Source organism: Schistocerca americana, unplaced genomic scaffold, assembly GCF_021461395.2.
Source record: "Schistocerca americana isolate TAMUIC-IGC-003095 unplaced genomic scaffold, iqSchAmer2.1 HiC_scaffold_1388, whole genome shotgun sequence".
Taxonomy (NCBI): Eukaryota; Metazoa; Arthropoda; class Insecta; order Orthoptera; family Acrididae; genus Schistocerca; species Schistocerca americana.
In genome coordinates, this window is record NW_025725468.1 from 18,513 (window position 1) to 31,367 (window position 12,855).

The 12,855-nt window shown below is 50.6% G+C and overlaps 22 non-coding genes across 22 annotated transcripts; all 22 read right to left on the bottom strand.

Annotated features, from left to right (window-relative positions):
- Positions 1 to 6: 6 nt before the first annotated feature.
- Positions 7 to 79, bottom strand: Trnaf-gaa. Its single transcript has one exon. It is a non-coding gene; the product is annotated as a tRNA-Phe (tRNA).
- Positions 80 to 690: 611 nt separating this feature from the next.
- On the bottom strand, positions 691 to 772 carry Trnas-uga. Its single transcript has one exon. It is a non-coding gene; the product is annotated as a tRNA-Ser (tRNA).
- Positions 773 to 1,449: 677 nt separating this feature from the next.
- Trnas-cga lies at positions 1,450 to 1,531 on the bottom strand. The gene has a single exon. It is a non-coding gene; the product is annotated as a tRNA-Ser (tRNA).
- A 138-nt stretch (positions 1,532 to 1,669) lies between these two features.
- On the bottom strand, positions 1,670 to 1,742 carry Trnak-uuu. The gene has a single exon. It is a non-coding gene; the product is annotated as a tRNA-Lys (tRNA).
- A 539-nt stretch (positions 1,743 to 2,281) lies between these two features.
- Positions 2,282 to 2,354, bottom strand: Trnaf-gaa. Its single transcript has one exon. It is a non-coding gene; the product is annotated as a tRNA-Phe (tRNA).
- Positions 2,355 to 2,965: 611 nt separating this feature from the next.
- Trnas-uga lies at positions 2,966 to 3,047 on the bottom strand. Its single transcript has one exon. It is a non-coding gene; the product is annotated as a tRNA-Ser (tRNA).
- A 677-nt stretch (positions 3,048 to 3,724) lies between these two features.
- Positions 3,725 to 3,806, bottom strand: Trnas-cga. Its single transcript has one exon. It is a non-coding gene; the product is annotated as a tRNA-Ser (tRNA).
- Positions 3,807 to 3,944: 138 nt separating this feature from the next.
- Positions 3,945 to 4,017, bottom strand: Trnak-uuu. The gene has a single exon. It is a non-coding gene; the product is annotated as a tRNA-Lys (tRNA).
- A 539-nt stretch (positions 4,018 to 4,556) lies between these two features.
- On the bottom strand, positions 4,557 to 4,629 carry Trnaf-gaa. Its single transcript has one exon. It is a non-coding gene; the product is annotated as a tRNA-Phe (tRNA).
- A 611-nt stretch (positions 4,630 to 5,240) lies between these two features.
- On the bottom strand, positions 5,241 to 5,322 carry Trnas-uga. The gene has a single exon. It is a non-coding gene; the product is annotated as a tRNA-Ser (tRNA).
- A 677-nt stretch (positions 5,323 to 5,999) lies between these two features.
- Trnas-cga lies at positions 6,000 to 6,081 on the bottom strand. The gene has a single exon. It is a non-coding gene; the product is annotated as a tRNA-Ser (tRNA).
- Positions 6,082 to 6,219: 138 nt separating this feature from the next.
- On the bottom strand, positions 6,220 to 6,292 carry Trnak-uuu. Its single transcript has one exon. It is a non-coding gene; the product is annotated as a tRNA-Lys (tRNA).
- Positions 6,293 to 6,831: 539 nt separating this feature from the next.
- Positions 6,832 to 6,904, bottom strand: Trnaf-gaa. Its single transcript has one exon. It is a non-coding gene; the product is annotated as a tRNA-Phe (tRNA).
- A 611-nt stretch (positions 6,905 to 7,515) lies between these two features.
- On the bottom strand, positions 7,516 to 7,597 carry Trnas-uga. The gene has a single exon. It is a non-coding gene; the product is annotated as a tRNA-Ser (tRNA).
- A 677-nt stretch (positions 7,598 to 8,274) lies between these two features.
- On the bottom strand, positions 8,275 to 8,356 carry Trnas-cga. Its single transcript has one exon. It is a non-coding gene; the product is annotated as a tRNA-Ser (tRNA).
- Positions 8,357 to 8,494: 138 nt separating this feature from the next.
- Positions 8,495 to 8,567, bottom strand: Trnak-uuu. The gene has a single exon. It is a non-coding gene; the product is annotated as a tRNA-Lys (tRNA).
- A 539-nt stretch (positions 8,568 to 9,106) lies between these two features.
- Positions 9,107 to 9,179, bottom strand: Trnaf-gaa. Its single transcript has one exon. It is a non-coding gene; the product is annotated as a tRNA-Phe (tRNA).
- Positions 9,180 to 9,790: 611 nt separating this feature from the next.
- Trnas-uga lies at positions 9,791 to 9,872 on the bottom strand. Its single transcript has one exon. It is a non-coding gene; the product is annotated as a tRNA-Ser (tRNA).
- A 677-nt stretch (positions 9,873 to 10,549) lies between these two features.
- Trnas-cga lies at positions 10,550 to 10,631 on the bottom strand. The gene has a single exon. It is a non-coding gene; the product is annotated as a tRNA-Ser (tRNA).
- A 138-nt stretch (positions 10,632 to 10,769) lies between these two features.
- On the bottom strand, positions 10,770 to 10,842 carry Trnak-uuu. Its single transcript has one exon. It is a non-coding gene; the product is annotated as a tRNA-Lys (tRNA).
- Positions 10,843 to 11,381: 539 nt separating this feature from the next.
- Positions 11,382 to 11,454, bottom strand: Trnaf-gaa. The gene has a single exon. It is a non-coding gene; the product is annotated as a tRNA-Phe (tRNA).
- A 611-nt stretch (positions 11,455 to 12,065) lies between these two features.
- Positions 12,066 to 12,147, bottom strand: Trnas-uga. Its single transcript has one exon. It is a non-coding gene; the product is annotated as a tRNA-Ser (tRNA).
- Between the last annotated feature and the right edge of the window lie 708 nt (positions 12,148 to 12,855).

Here is a 12,855-nt window from a genome sequence, read left to right on the forward strand (position 1 = left end):
AATACCTGCCGAAACCCGGGATCGAACCAGGGACCTTTAGATCTTCAGTCTAACGCTCTCCCAACTGAGCTATTTCGGCTGACGTTGAACGTTCCTGTTTGCATGTGTTTGTTAACCTCTGCCTCGTTGCCAATTTCACAGTCACCTTCGTCTGATAAGACACAGGGACGCTGAAAGGCGAGCAGCCGATGCAGTGAAGTCCCACACACATTTCTTCTGCTTCCATCATCGTAACAAGCAAACATGTCGACTCGACTCGTGTAATATTCACTTCGCTGACTTCACGTGACGCCGCGCTGACGCTAGAAAACCCGTGCTATATCGATGCCAGGGGCAACTCGTGTGCAGAGAACGAGACACAAGAAGGAGTGAGCCTCTCCACCGTATGAGAGGCAGTATCTAGGAGATACACACGGTAAAACATTCGAATTGCGTTAGCTCATCAATTGCTACACGTCATCGTCTGCAAGCTAAAATGGACACATCTGCACTGCCCAGTGAGGCGACACTTGTACTAACACCCGGTGGGCGGCTGTGAGACGAGGAGATGAGCTGCGGCTTCTGGGCGCGACTGTAACGCTGCGCCCTCGATCAAATAACACTGCACATTGCTGGTGACGCGCGTGTTTAGTAGTGACGCAACTGCTAGGATGCAGCTGAACGTCCATCTTTTGAGAGCGAGAAAATTTTCGCAGTCGGCAGGACTCGAACCTACGCTCCCAGAGGGAATCTGATTTCAAGTCAGACGCCTTAACCACTCGGCCACGACTGCCGGTGGCACAAGTGGAACCGCCGTCTTTAGAAGCAATCTGATGGCAGAAAGCGGCGTGGCGTCACTCTTTTCTGTAGGGTTTCCATTAGCCGTTACGACAGTGTGTTAATTTTCGCCTGGCGGGGGTTTGAGCCCGGGACCCTTTGGTTGAGGGTCTAGCGCTCTACCGACTGAGCTGTCCGGTCCCTCGGCCGAGCGTTGTGGTGCATGCTACATGGTGTGCGAGTGATTCGCATGTTGTAATTACTGGCTTATGGCTCCAATGGCGACTTCACCGACTTCCCACTGACGCACCGCTGACGCTAGTTTTCTGTCGTCTTAAAACGATGGACATACCTCCAAGCAGCTGCGAGATCTTAAGAAAAGAAACGCTGCACCACTGCCTTTGCCGCACTCGAATGATTGAATTGCGATTCTTAAAAAGAAATGAATGTTCGCTCTGTCCTACACTTTCGAGCACATCTGTGTACTCACGATCTCAGCGACGGCTTTCTGCAGTCCCAGCGTCAGTGCGAGGTGAACCGATGGCCACAGTAAGCAGCGGTCGTCGCGAAACTCAGTATTCTTAAACGGAAACTTTCGTCTTGTTGAGAATGGCGTCACTGGTTTGCACCCGCATTCGCCCACGCATGTCACATGTGTGCGAAAATTTTTGCTCCTCTTTACGCAAAATCGCACGCAGCCGGTAGGATTCGAACCTACGCTCCCAGAGGGAATCTGATTTCGAGTCAGACGCCTTAACCACTCGGCCACGACTGCCGGTAGCGCGGTGTTGTCCCGACACATGCAACTGCTACCGTTTAAAGCACTGTGGTGTCAGAAAACGGCGTAGCTTCGTTATTTTCCGTAGCGTTTCCACCGCTACCAGACGAATCGCTACCAAAGTATTAAAATTTCCGCCCGGACAGGGACTTGAACCCTGGACCCTTAGGTTAAAAGCCTAATGCTCTACCGACTGAGCTATCCGGGCTCACACGACGCTGTGATACCTCTCACGATGCACAACTATACATTGACTCATGTCCTTTACTGTTGTGCAATCGCTGCATGGGGCCGTTACTAATAAAACGTCGCCTAAATGCTGCCTGCAAACTTATCGCACTAAGCTCGTAACACACTATCGAAGACTGCTGACACACGATGCAACAACAAATTGCAGGAGTCGTTGCGTCTCATACGTTGGAGCAGAGAATTTACATATTTTGTCGACACTCACTGGGCAATTGGAAAATTCGCAAGCATTTCGAATGCAATGTTTCCCACGTTTTCGCTCGTTTCACGGTTCCGTTGAAGACGTTCTTCACCACCTGACACAGAAAAAGGAACGCAGTCGGTAGGACTTTTTTGATTCTTTTGCTTCTAAGGGAGTTAGTTGTCTAGTGAGTCTCTCTTATGGCATGCACTAGACAACCAGAACAGCTACAGGAGAGAGTCATTTTTGTTGTCAGCGGTAGTTGCATTATCACCAACGCAGAGCAATTCCATTGGCGTCGCATCAAAACGAATACCTGCCGAAACCCGGGATCGAACCAGGGACCTTTAGATCTTCAGTCTAACGCTCTCCCAACTGAGCTATTTCGGCTGACGTTGAACGTTCCTGTTTGCATGTGTTTGTTAACCTCTGCCTCGTTGCCAATTTCACAGTCACCTTCGTCTGATAAGACACAGGGACGCTGAAAGGCGAGCAGCCGATGCAGTGAAGTCCCACACACATTTCTTCTGCTTCCATCATCGTAACAAGCAAACATGTCGACTCGACTCGTGTAATATTCACTTCGCTGACTTCACGTGACGCCGCGCTGACGCTAGAAAACCCGTGCTATATCGATGCCAGGGGCAACTCGTGTGCAGAGAACGAGACACAAGAAGGAGTGAGCCTCTCCACCGTATGAGAGGCAGTATCTAGGAGATACACACGGTAAAACATTCGAATTGCGTTAGCTCATCAATTGCTACACGTCATCGTCTGCAAGCTAAAATGGACACATCTGCACTGCCCAGTGAGGCGACACTTGTACTAACACCCGGTGGGCGGCTGTGAGACGAGGAGATGAGCTGCGGCTTCTGGGCGCGACTGTAACGCTGCGCCCTCGATCAAATAACACTGCACATTGCTGGTGACGCGCGTGTTTAGTAGTGACGCAACTGCTAGGATGCAGCTGAACGTCCATCTTTTGAGAGCGAGAAAATTTTCGCAGTCGGCAGGACTCGAACCTACGCTCCCAGAGGGAATCTGATTTCAAGTCAGACGCCTTAACCACTCGGCCACGACTGCCGGTGGCACAAGTGGAACCGCCGTCTTTAGAAGCAATCTGATGGCAGAAAGCGGCGTGGCGTCACTCTTTTCTGTAGGGTTTCCATTAGCCGTTACGACAGTGTGTTAATTTTCGCCTGGCGGGGGTTTGAGCCCGGGACCCTTTGGTTGAGGGTCTAGCGCTCTACCGACTGAGCTGTCCGGTCCCTCGGCCGAGCGTTGTGGTGCATGCTACATGGTGTGCGAGTGATTCGCATGTTGTAATTACTGGCTTATGGCTCCAATGGCGACTTCACCGACTTCCCACTGACGCACCGCTGACGCTAGTTTTCTGTCGTCTTAAAACGATGGACATACCTCCAAGCAGCTGCGAGATCTTAAGAAAAGAAACGCTGCACCACTGCCTTTGCCGCACTCGAATGATTGAATTGCGATTCTTAAAAAGAAATGAATGTTCGCTCTGTCCTACACTTTCGAGCACATCTGTGTACTCACGATCTCAGCGACGGCTTTCTGCAGTCCCAGCGTCAGTGCGAGGTGAACCGATGGCCACAGTAAGCAGCGGTCGTCGCGAAACTCAGTATTCTTAAACGGAAACTTTCGTCTTGTTGAGAATGGCGTCACTGGTTTGCACCCGCATTCGCCCACGCATGTCACATGTGTGCGAAAATTTTTGCTCCTCTTTACGCAAAATCGCACGCAGCCGGTAGGATTCGAACCTACGCTCCCAGAGGGAATCTGATTTCGAGTCAGACGCCTTAACCACTCGGCCACGACTGCCGGTAGCGCGGTGTTGTCCCGACACATGCAACTGCTACCGTTTAAAGCACTGTGGTGTCAGAAAACGGCGTAGCTTCGTTATTTTCCGTAGCGTTTCCACCGCTACCAGACGAATCGCTACCAAAGTATTAAAATTTCCGCCCGGACAGGGACTTGAACCCTGGACCCTTAGGTTAAAAGCCTAATGCTCTACCGACTGAGCTATCCGGGCTCACACGACGCTGTGATACCTCTCACGATGCACAACTATACATTGACTCATGTCCTTTACTGTTGTGCAATCGCTGCATGGGGCCGTTACTAATAAAACGTCGCCTAAATGCTGCCTGCAAACTTATCGCACTAAGCTCGTAACACACTATCGAAGACTGCTGACACACGATGCAACAACAAATTGCAGGAGTCGTTGCGTCTCATACGTTGGAGCAGAGAATTTACATATTTTGTCGACACTCACTGGGCAATTGGAAAATTCGCAAGCATTTCGAATGCAATGTTTCCCACGTTTTCGCTCGTTTCACGGTTCCGTTGAAGACGTTCTTCACCACCTGACACAGAAAAAGGAACGCAGTCGGTAGGACTTTTTTGATTCTTTTGCTTCTAAGGGAGTTAGTTGTCTAGTGAGTCTCTCTTATGGCATGCACTAGACAACCAGAACAGCTACAGGAGAGAGTCATTTTTGTTGTCAGCGGTAGTTGCATTATCACCAACGCAGAGCAATTCCATTGGCGTCGCATCAAAACGAATACCTGCCGAAACCCGGGATCGAACCAGGGACCTTTAGATCTTCAGTCTAACGCTCTCCCAACTGAGCTATTTCGGCTGACGTTGAACGTTCCTGTTTGCATGTGTTTGTTAACCTCTGCCTCGTTGCCAATTTCACAGTCACCTTCGTCTGATAAGACACAGGGACGCTGAAAGGCGAGCAGCCGATGCAGTGAAGTCCCACACACATTTCTTCTGCTTCCATCATCGTAACAAGCAAACATGTCGACTCGACTCGTGTAATATTCACTTCGCTGACTTCACGTGACGCCGCGCTGACGCTAGAAAACCCGTGCTATATCGATGCCAGGGGCAACTCGTGTGCAGAGAACGAGACACAAGAAGGAGTGAGCCTCTCCACCGTATGAGAGGCAGTATCTAGGAGATACACACGGTAAAACATTCGAATTGCGTTAGCTCATCAATTGCTACACGTCATCGTCTGCAAGCTAAAATGGACACATCTGCACTGCCCAGTGAGGCGACACTTGTACTAACACCCGGTGGGCGGCTGTGAGACGAGGAGATGAGCTGCGGCTTCTGGGCGCGACTGTAACGCTGCGCCCTCGATCAAATAACACTGCACATTGCTGGTGACGCGCGTGTTTAGTAGTGACGCAACTGCTAGGATGCAGCTGAACGTCCATCTTTTGAGAGCGAGAAAATTTTCGCAGTCGGCAGGACTCGAACCTACGCTCCCAGAGGGAATCTGATTTCAAGTCAGACGCCTTAACCACTCGGCCACGACTGCCGGTGGCACAAGTGGAACCGCCGTCTTTAGAAGCAATCTGATGGCAGAAAGCGGCGTGGCGTCACTCTTTTCTGTAGGGTTTCCATTAGCCGTTACGACAGTGTGTTAATTTTCGCCTGGCGGGGGTTTGAGCCCGGGACCCTTTGGTTGAGGGTCTAGCGCTCTACCGACTGAGCTGTCCGGTCCCTCGGCCGAGCGTTGTGGTGCATGCTACATGGTGTGCGAGTGATTCGCATGTTGTAATTACTGGCTTATGGCTCCAATGGCGACTTCACCGACTTCCCACTGACGCACCGCTGACGCTAGTTTTCTGTCGTCTTAAAACGATGGACATACCTCCAAGCAGCTGCGAGATCTTAAGAAAAGAAACGCTGCACCACTGCCTTTGCCGCACTCGAATGATTGAATTGCGATTCTTAAAAAGAAATGAATGTTCGCTCTGTCCTACACTTTCGAGCACATCTGTGTACTCACGATCTCAGCGACGGCTTTCTGCAGTCCCAGCGTCAGTGCGAGGTGAACCGATGGCCACAGTAAGCAGCGGTCGTCGCGAAACTCAGTATTCTTAAACGGAAACTTTCGTCTTGTTGAGAATGGCGTCACTGGTTTGCACCCGCATTCGCCCACGCATGTCACATGTGTGCGAAAATTTTTGCTCCTCTTTACGCAAAATCGCACGCAGCCGGTAGGATTCGAACCTACGCTCCCAGAGGGAATCTGATTTCGAGTCAGACGCCTTAACCACTCGGCCACGACTGCCGGTAGCGCGGTGTTGTCCCGACACATGCAACTGCTACCGTTTAAAGCACTGTGGTGTCAGAAAACGGCGTAGCTTCGTTATTTTCCGTAGCGTTTCCACCGCTACCAGACGAATCGCTACCAAAGTATTAAAATTTCCGCCCGGACAGGGACTTGAACCCTGGACCCTTAGGTTAAAAGCCTAATGCTCTACCGACTGAGCTATCCGGGCTCACACGACGCTGTGATACCTCTCACGATGCACAACTATACATTGACTCATGTCCTTTACTGTTGTGCAATCGCTGCATGGGGCCGTTACTAATAAAACGTCGCCTAAATGCTGCCTGCAAACTTATCGCACTAAGCTCGTAACACACTATCGAAGACTGCTGACACACGATGCAACAACAAATTGCAGGAGTCGTTGCGTCTCATACGTTGGAGCAGAGAATTTACATATTTTGTCGACACTCACTGGGCAATTGGAAAATTCGCAAGCATTTCGAATGCAATGTTTCCCACGTTTTCGCTCGTTTCACGGTTCCGTTGAAGACGTTCTTCACCACCTGACACAGAAAAAGGAACGCAGTCGGTAGGACTTTTTTGATTCTTTTGCTTCTAAGGGAGTTAGTTGTCTAGTGAGTCTCTCTTATGGCATGCACTAGACAACCAGAACAGCTACAGGAGAGAGTCATTTTTGTTGTCAGCGGTAGTTGCATTATCACCAACGCAGAGCAATTCCATTGGCGTCGCATCAAAACGAATACCTGCCGAAACCCGGGATCGAACCAGGGACCTTTAGATCTTCAGTCTAACGCTCTCCCAACTGAGCTATTTCGGCTGACGTTGAACGTTCCTGTTTGCATGTGTTTGTTAACCTCTGCCTCGTTGCCAATTTCACAGTCACCTTCGTCTGATAAGACACAGGGACGCTGAAAGGCGAGCAGCCGATGCAGTGAAGTCCCACACACATTTCTTCTGCTTCCATCATCGTAACAAGCAAACATGTCGACTCGACTCGTGTAATATTCACTTCGCTGACTTCACGTGACGCCGCGCTGACGCTAGAAAACCCGTGCTATATCGATGCCAGGGGCAACTCGTGTGCAGAGAACGAGACACAAGAAGGAGTGAGCCTCTCCACCGTATGAGAGGCAGTATCTAGGAGATACACACGGTAAAACATTCGAATTGCGTTAGCTCATCAATTGCTACACGTCATCGTCTGCAAGCTAAAATGGACACATCTGCACTGCCCAGTGAGGCGACACTTGTACTAACACCCGGTGGGCGGCTGTGAGACGAGGAGATGAGCTGCGGCTTCTGGGCGCGACTGTAACGCTGCGCCCTCGATCAAATAACACTGCACATTGCTGGTGACGCGCGTGTTTAGTAGTGACGCAACTGCTAGGATGCAGCTGAACGTCCATCTTTTGAGAGCGAGAAAATTTTCGCAGTCGGCAGGACTCGAACCTACGCTCCCAGAGGGAATCTGATTTCAAGTCAGACGCCTTAACCACTCGGCCACGACTGCCGGTGGCACAAGTGGAACCGCCGTCTTTAGAAGCAATCTGATGGCAGAAAGCGGCGTGGCGTCACTCTTTTCTGTAGGGTTTCCATTAGCCGTTACGACAGTGTGTTAATTTTCGCCTGGCGGGGGTTTGAGCCCGGGACCCTTTGGTTGAGGGTCTAGCGCTCTACCGACTGAGCTGTCCGGTCCCTCGGCCGAGCGTTGTGGTGCATGCTACATGGTGTGCGAGTGATTCGCATGTTGTAATTACTGGCTTATGGCTCCAATGGCGACTTCACCGACTTCCCACTGACGCACCGCTGACGCTAGTTTTCTGTCGTCTTAAAACGATGGACATACCTCCAAGCAGCTGCGAGATCTTAAGAAAAGAAACGCTGCACCACTGCCTTTGCCGCACTCGAATGATTGAATTGCGATTCTTAAAAAGAAATGAATGTTCGCTCTGTCCTACACTTTCGAGCACATCTGTGTACTCACGATCTCAGCGACGGCTTTCTGCAGTCCCAGCGTCAGTGCGAGGTGAACCGATGGCCACAGTAAGCAGCGGTCGTCGCGAAACTCAGTATTCTTAAACGGAAACTTTCGTCTTGTTGAGAATGGCGTCACTGGTTTGCACCCGCATTCGCCCACGCATGTCACATGTGTGCGAAAATTTTTGCTCCTCTTTACGCAAAATCGCACGCAGCCGGTAGGATTCGAACCTACGCTCCCAGAGGGAATCTGATTTCGAGTCAGACGCCTTAACCACTCGGCCACGACTGCCGGTAGCGCGGTGTTGTCCCGACACATGCAACTGCTACCGTTTAAAGCACTGTGGTGTCAGAAAACGGCGTAGCTTCGTTATTTTCCGTAGCGTTTCCACCGCTACCAGACGAATCGCTACCAAAGTATTAAAATTTCCGCCCGGACAGGGACTTGAACCCTGGACCCTTAGGTTAAAAGCCTAATGCTCTACCGACTGAGCTATCCGGGCTCACACGACGCTGTGATACCTCTCACGATGCACAACTATACATTGACTCATGTCCTTTACTGTTGTGCAATCGCTGCATGGGGCCGTTACTAATAAAACGTCGCCTAAATGCTGCCTGCAAACTTATCGCACTAAGCTCGTAACACACTATCGAAGACTGCTGACACACGATGCAACAACAAATTGCAGGAGTCGTTGCGTCTCATACGTTGGAGCAGAGAATTTACATATTTTGTCGACACTCACTGGGCAATTGGAAAATTCGCAAGCATTTCGAATGCAATGTTTCCCACGTTTTCGCTCGTTTCACGGTTCCGTTGAAGACGTTCTTCACCACCTGACACAGAAAAAGGAACGCAGTCGGTAGGACTTTTTTGATTCTTTTGCTTCTAAGGGAGTTAGTTGTCTAGTGAGTCTCTCTTATGGCATGCACTAGACAACCAGAACAGCTACAGGAGAGAGTCATTTTTGTTGTCAGCGGTAGTTGCATTATCACCAACGCAGAGCAATTCCATTGGCGTCGCATCAAAACGAATACCTGCCGAAACCCGGGATCGAACCAGGGACCTTTAGATCTTCAGTCTAACGCTCTCCCAACTGAGCTATTTCGGCTGACGTTGAACGTTCCTGTTTGCATGTGTTTGTTAACCTCTGCCTCGTTGCCAATTTCACAGTCACCTTCGTCTGATAAGACACAGGGACGCTGAAAGGCGAGCAGCCGATGCAGTGAAGTCCCACACACATTTCTTCTGCTTCCATCATCGTAACAAGCAAACATGTCGACTCGACTCGTGTAATATTCACTTCGCTGACTTCACGTGACGCCGCGCTGACGCTAGAAAACCCGTGCTATATCGATGCCAGGGGCAACTCGTGTGCAGAGAACGAGACACAAGAAGGAGTGAGCCTCTCCACCGTATGAGAGGCAGTATCTAGGAGATACACACGGTAAAACATTCGAATTGCGTTAGCTCATCAATTGCTACACGTCATCGTCTGCAAGCTAAAATGGACACATCTGCACTGCCCAGTGAGGCGACACTTGTACTAACACCCGGTGGGCGGCTGTGAGACGAGGAGATGAGCTGCGGCTTCTGGGCGCGACTGTAACGCTGCGCCCTCGATCAAATAACACTGCACATTGCTGGTGACGCGCGTGTTTAGTAGTGACGCAACTGCTAGGATGCAGCTGAACGTCCATCTTTTGAGAGCGAGAAAATTTTCGCAGTCGGCAGGACTCGAACCTACGCTCCCAGAGGGAATCTGATTTCAAGTCAGACGCCTTAACCACTCGGCCACGACTGCCGGTGGCACAAGTGGAACCGCCGTCTTTAGAAGCAATCTGATGGCAGAAAGCGGCGTGGCGTCACTCTTTTCTGTAGGGTTTCCATTAGCCGTTACGACAGTGTGTTAATTTTCGCCTGGCGGGGGTTTGAGCCCGGGACCCTTTGGTTGAGGGTCTAGCGCTCTACCGACTGAGCTGTCCGGTCCCTCGGCCGAGCGTTGTGGTGCATGCTACATGGTGTGCGAGTGATTCGCATGTTGTAATTACTGGCTTATGGCTCCAATGGCGACTTCACCGACTTCCCACTGACGCACCGCTGACGCTAGTTTTCTGTCGTCTTAAAACGATGGACATACCTCCAAGCAGCTGCGAGATCTTAAGAAAAGAAACGCTGCACCACTGCCTTTGCCGCACTCGAATGATTGAATTGCGATTCTTAAAAAGAAATGAATGTTCGCTCTGTCCTACACTTTCGAGCACATCTGTGTACTCACGATCTCAGCGACGGCTTTCTGCAGTCCCAGCGTCAGTGCGAGGTGAACCGATGGCCACAGTAAGCAGCGGTCGTCGCGAAACTCAGTATTCTTAAACGGAAACTTTCGTCTTGTTGAGAATGGCGTCACTGGTTTGCACCCGCATTCGCCCACGCATGTCACATGTGTGCGAAAATTTTTGCTCCTCTTTACGCAAAATCGCACGCAGCCGGTAGGATTCGAACCTACGCTCCCAGAGGGAATCTGATTTCGAGTCAGACGCCTTAACCACTCGGCCACGACTGCCGGTAGCGCGGTGTTGTCCCGACACATGCAACTGCTACCGTTTAAAGCACTGTGGTGTCAGAAAACGGCGTAGCTTCGTTATTTTCCGTAGCGTTTCCACCGCTACCAGACGAATCGCTACCAAAGTATTAAAATTTCCGCCCGGACAGGGACTTGAACCCTGGACCCTTAGGTTAAAAGCCTAATGCTCTACCGACTGAGCTATCCGGGCTCACACGACGCTGTGATACCTCTCACGATGCACAACTATACATTGACTCATGTCCTTTACTGTTGTGCAATCGCTGCATGGGGCCGTTACTAATAAAACGTCGCCTAAATGCTGCCTGCAAACTTATCGCACTAAGCTCGTAACACACTATCGAAGACTGCTGACACACGATGCAACAACAAATTGCAGGAGTCGTTGCGTCTCATACGTTGGAGCAGAGAATTTACATATTTTGTCGACACTCACTGGGCAATTGGAAAATTCGCAAGCATTTCGAATGCAATGTTTCCCACGTTTTCGCTCGTTTCACGGTTCCGTTGAAGACGTTCTTCACCACCTGACACAGAAAAAGGAACGCAGTCGGTAGGACTTTTTTGATTCTTTTGCTTCTAAGGGAGTTAGTTGTCTAGTGAGTCTCTCTTATGGCATGCACTAGACAACCAGAACAGCTACAGGAGAGAGTCATTTTTGTTGTCAGCGGTAGTTGCATTATCACCAACGCAGAGCAATTCCATTGGCGTCGCATCAAAACGAATACCTGCCGAAACCCGGGATCGAACCAGGGACCTTTAGATCTTCAGTCTAACGCTCTCCCAACTGAGCTATTTCGGCTGACGTTGAACGTTCCTGTTTGCATGTGTTTGTTAACCTCTGCCTCGTTGCCAATTTCACAGTCACCTTCGTCTGATAAGACACAGGGACGCTGAAAGGCGAGCAGCCGATGCAGTGAAGTCCCACACACATTTCTTCTGCTTCCATCATCGTAACAAGCAAACATGTCGACTCGACTCGTGTAATATTCACTTCGCTGACTTCACGTGACGCCGCGCTGACGCTAGAAAACCCGTGCTATATCGATGCCAGGGGCAACTCGTGTGCAGAGAACGAGACACAAGAAGGAGTGAGCCTCTCCACCGTATGAGAGGCAGTATCTAGGAGATACACACGGTAAAACATTCGAATTGCGTTAGCTCATCAATTGCTACACGTCATCGTCTGCAAGCTAAAATGGACACATCTGCACTGCCCAGTGAGGCGACACTTGTACTAACACCCGGTGGGCGGCTGTGAGACGAGGAGATGAGCTGCGGCTTCTGGGCGCGACTGTAACGCTGCGCCCTCGATCAAATAACACTGCACATTGCTGGTGACGCGCGTGTTTAGTAGTGACGCAACTGCTAGGATGCAGCTGAACGTCCATCTTTTGAGAGCGAGAAAATTTTCGCAGTCGGCAGGACTCGAACCTACGCTCCCAGAGGGAATCTGATTTCAAGTCAGACGCCTTAACCACTCGGCCACGACTGCCGGTGGCACAAGTGGAACCGCCGTCTTTAGAAGCAATCTGATGGCAGAAAGCGGCGTGGCGTCACTCTTTTCTGTAGGGTTTCCATTAGCCGTTACGACAGTGTGTTAATTTTCGCCTGGCGGGGGTTTGAGCCCGGGACCCTTTGGTTGAGGGTCTAGCGCTCTACCGACTGAGCTGTCCGGTCCCTCGGCCGAGCGTTGTGGTGCATGCTACATGGTGTGCGAGTGATTCGCATGTTGTAATTACTGGCTTATGGCTCCAATGGCGACTTCACCGACTTCCCACTGACGCACCGCTGACGCTAGTTTTCTGTCGTCTTAAAACGATGGACATACCTCCAAGCAGCTGCGAGATCTTAAGAAAAGAAACGCTGCACCACTGCCTTTGCCGCACTCGAATGATTGAATTGCGATTCTTAAAAAGAAATGAATGTTCGCTCTGTCCTACACTTTCGAGCACATCTGTGTACTCACGATCTCAGCGACGGCTTTCTGCAGTCCCAGCGTCAGTGCGAGGTGAACCGATGGCCACAGTAAGCAGCGGTCGTCGCGAAACTCAGTATTCTTAAACGGAAACTTTCGTCTTGTTGAGAATGGCGTCACTGGTTTGCACCCGCATTCGCCCACGCATGTCACATGTGTGCGAAAATTTTTGCTCCTCTTTACGCAAAATCGCACGCAGCCGGTAGGATTCGAACCTACGCTCCC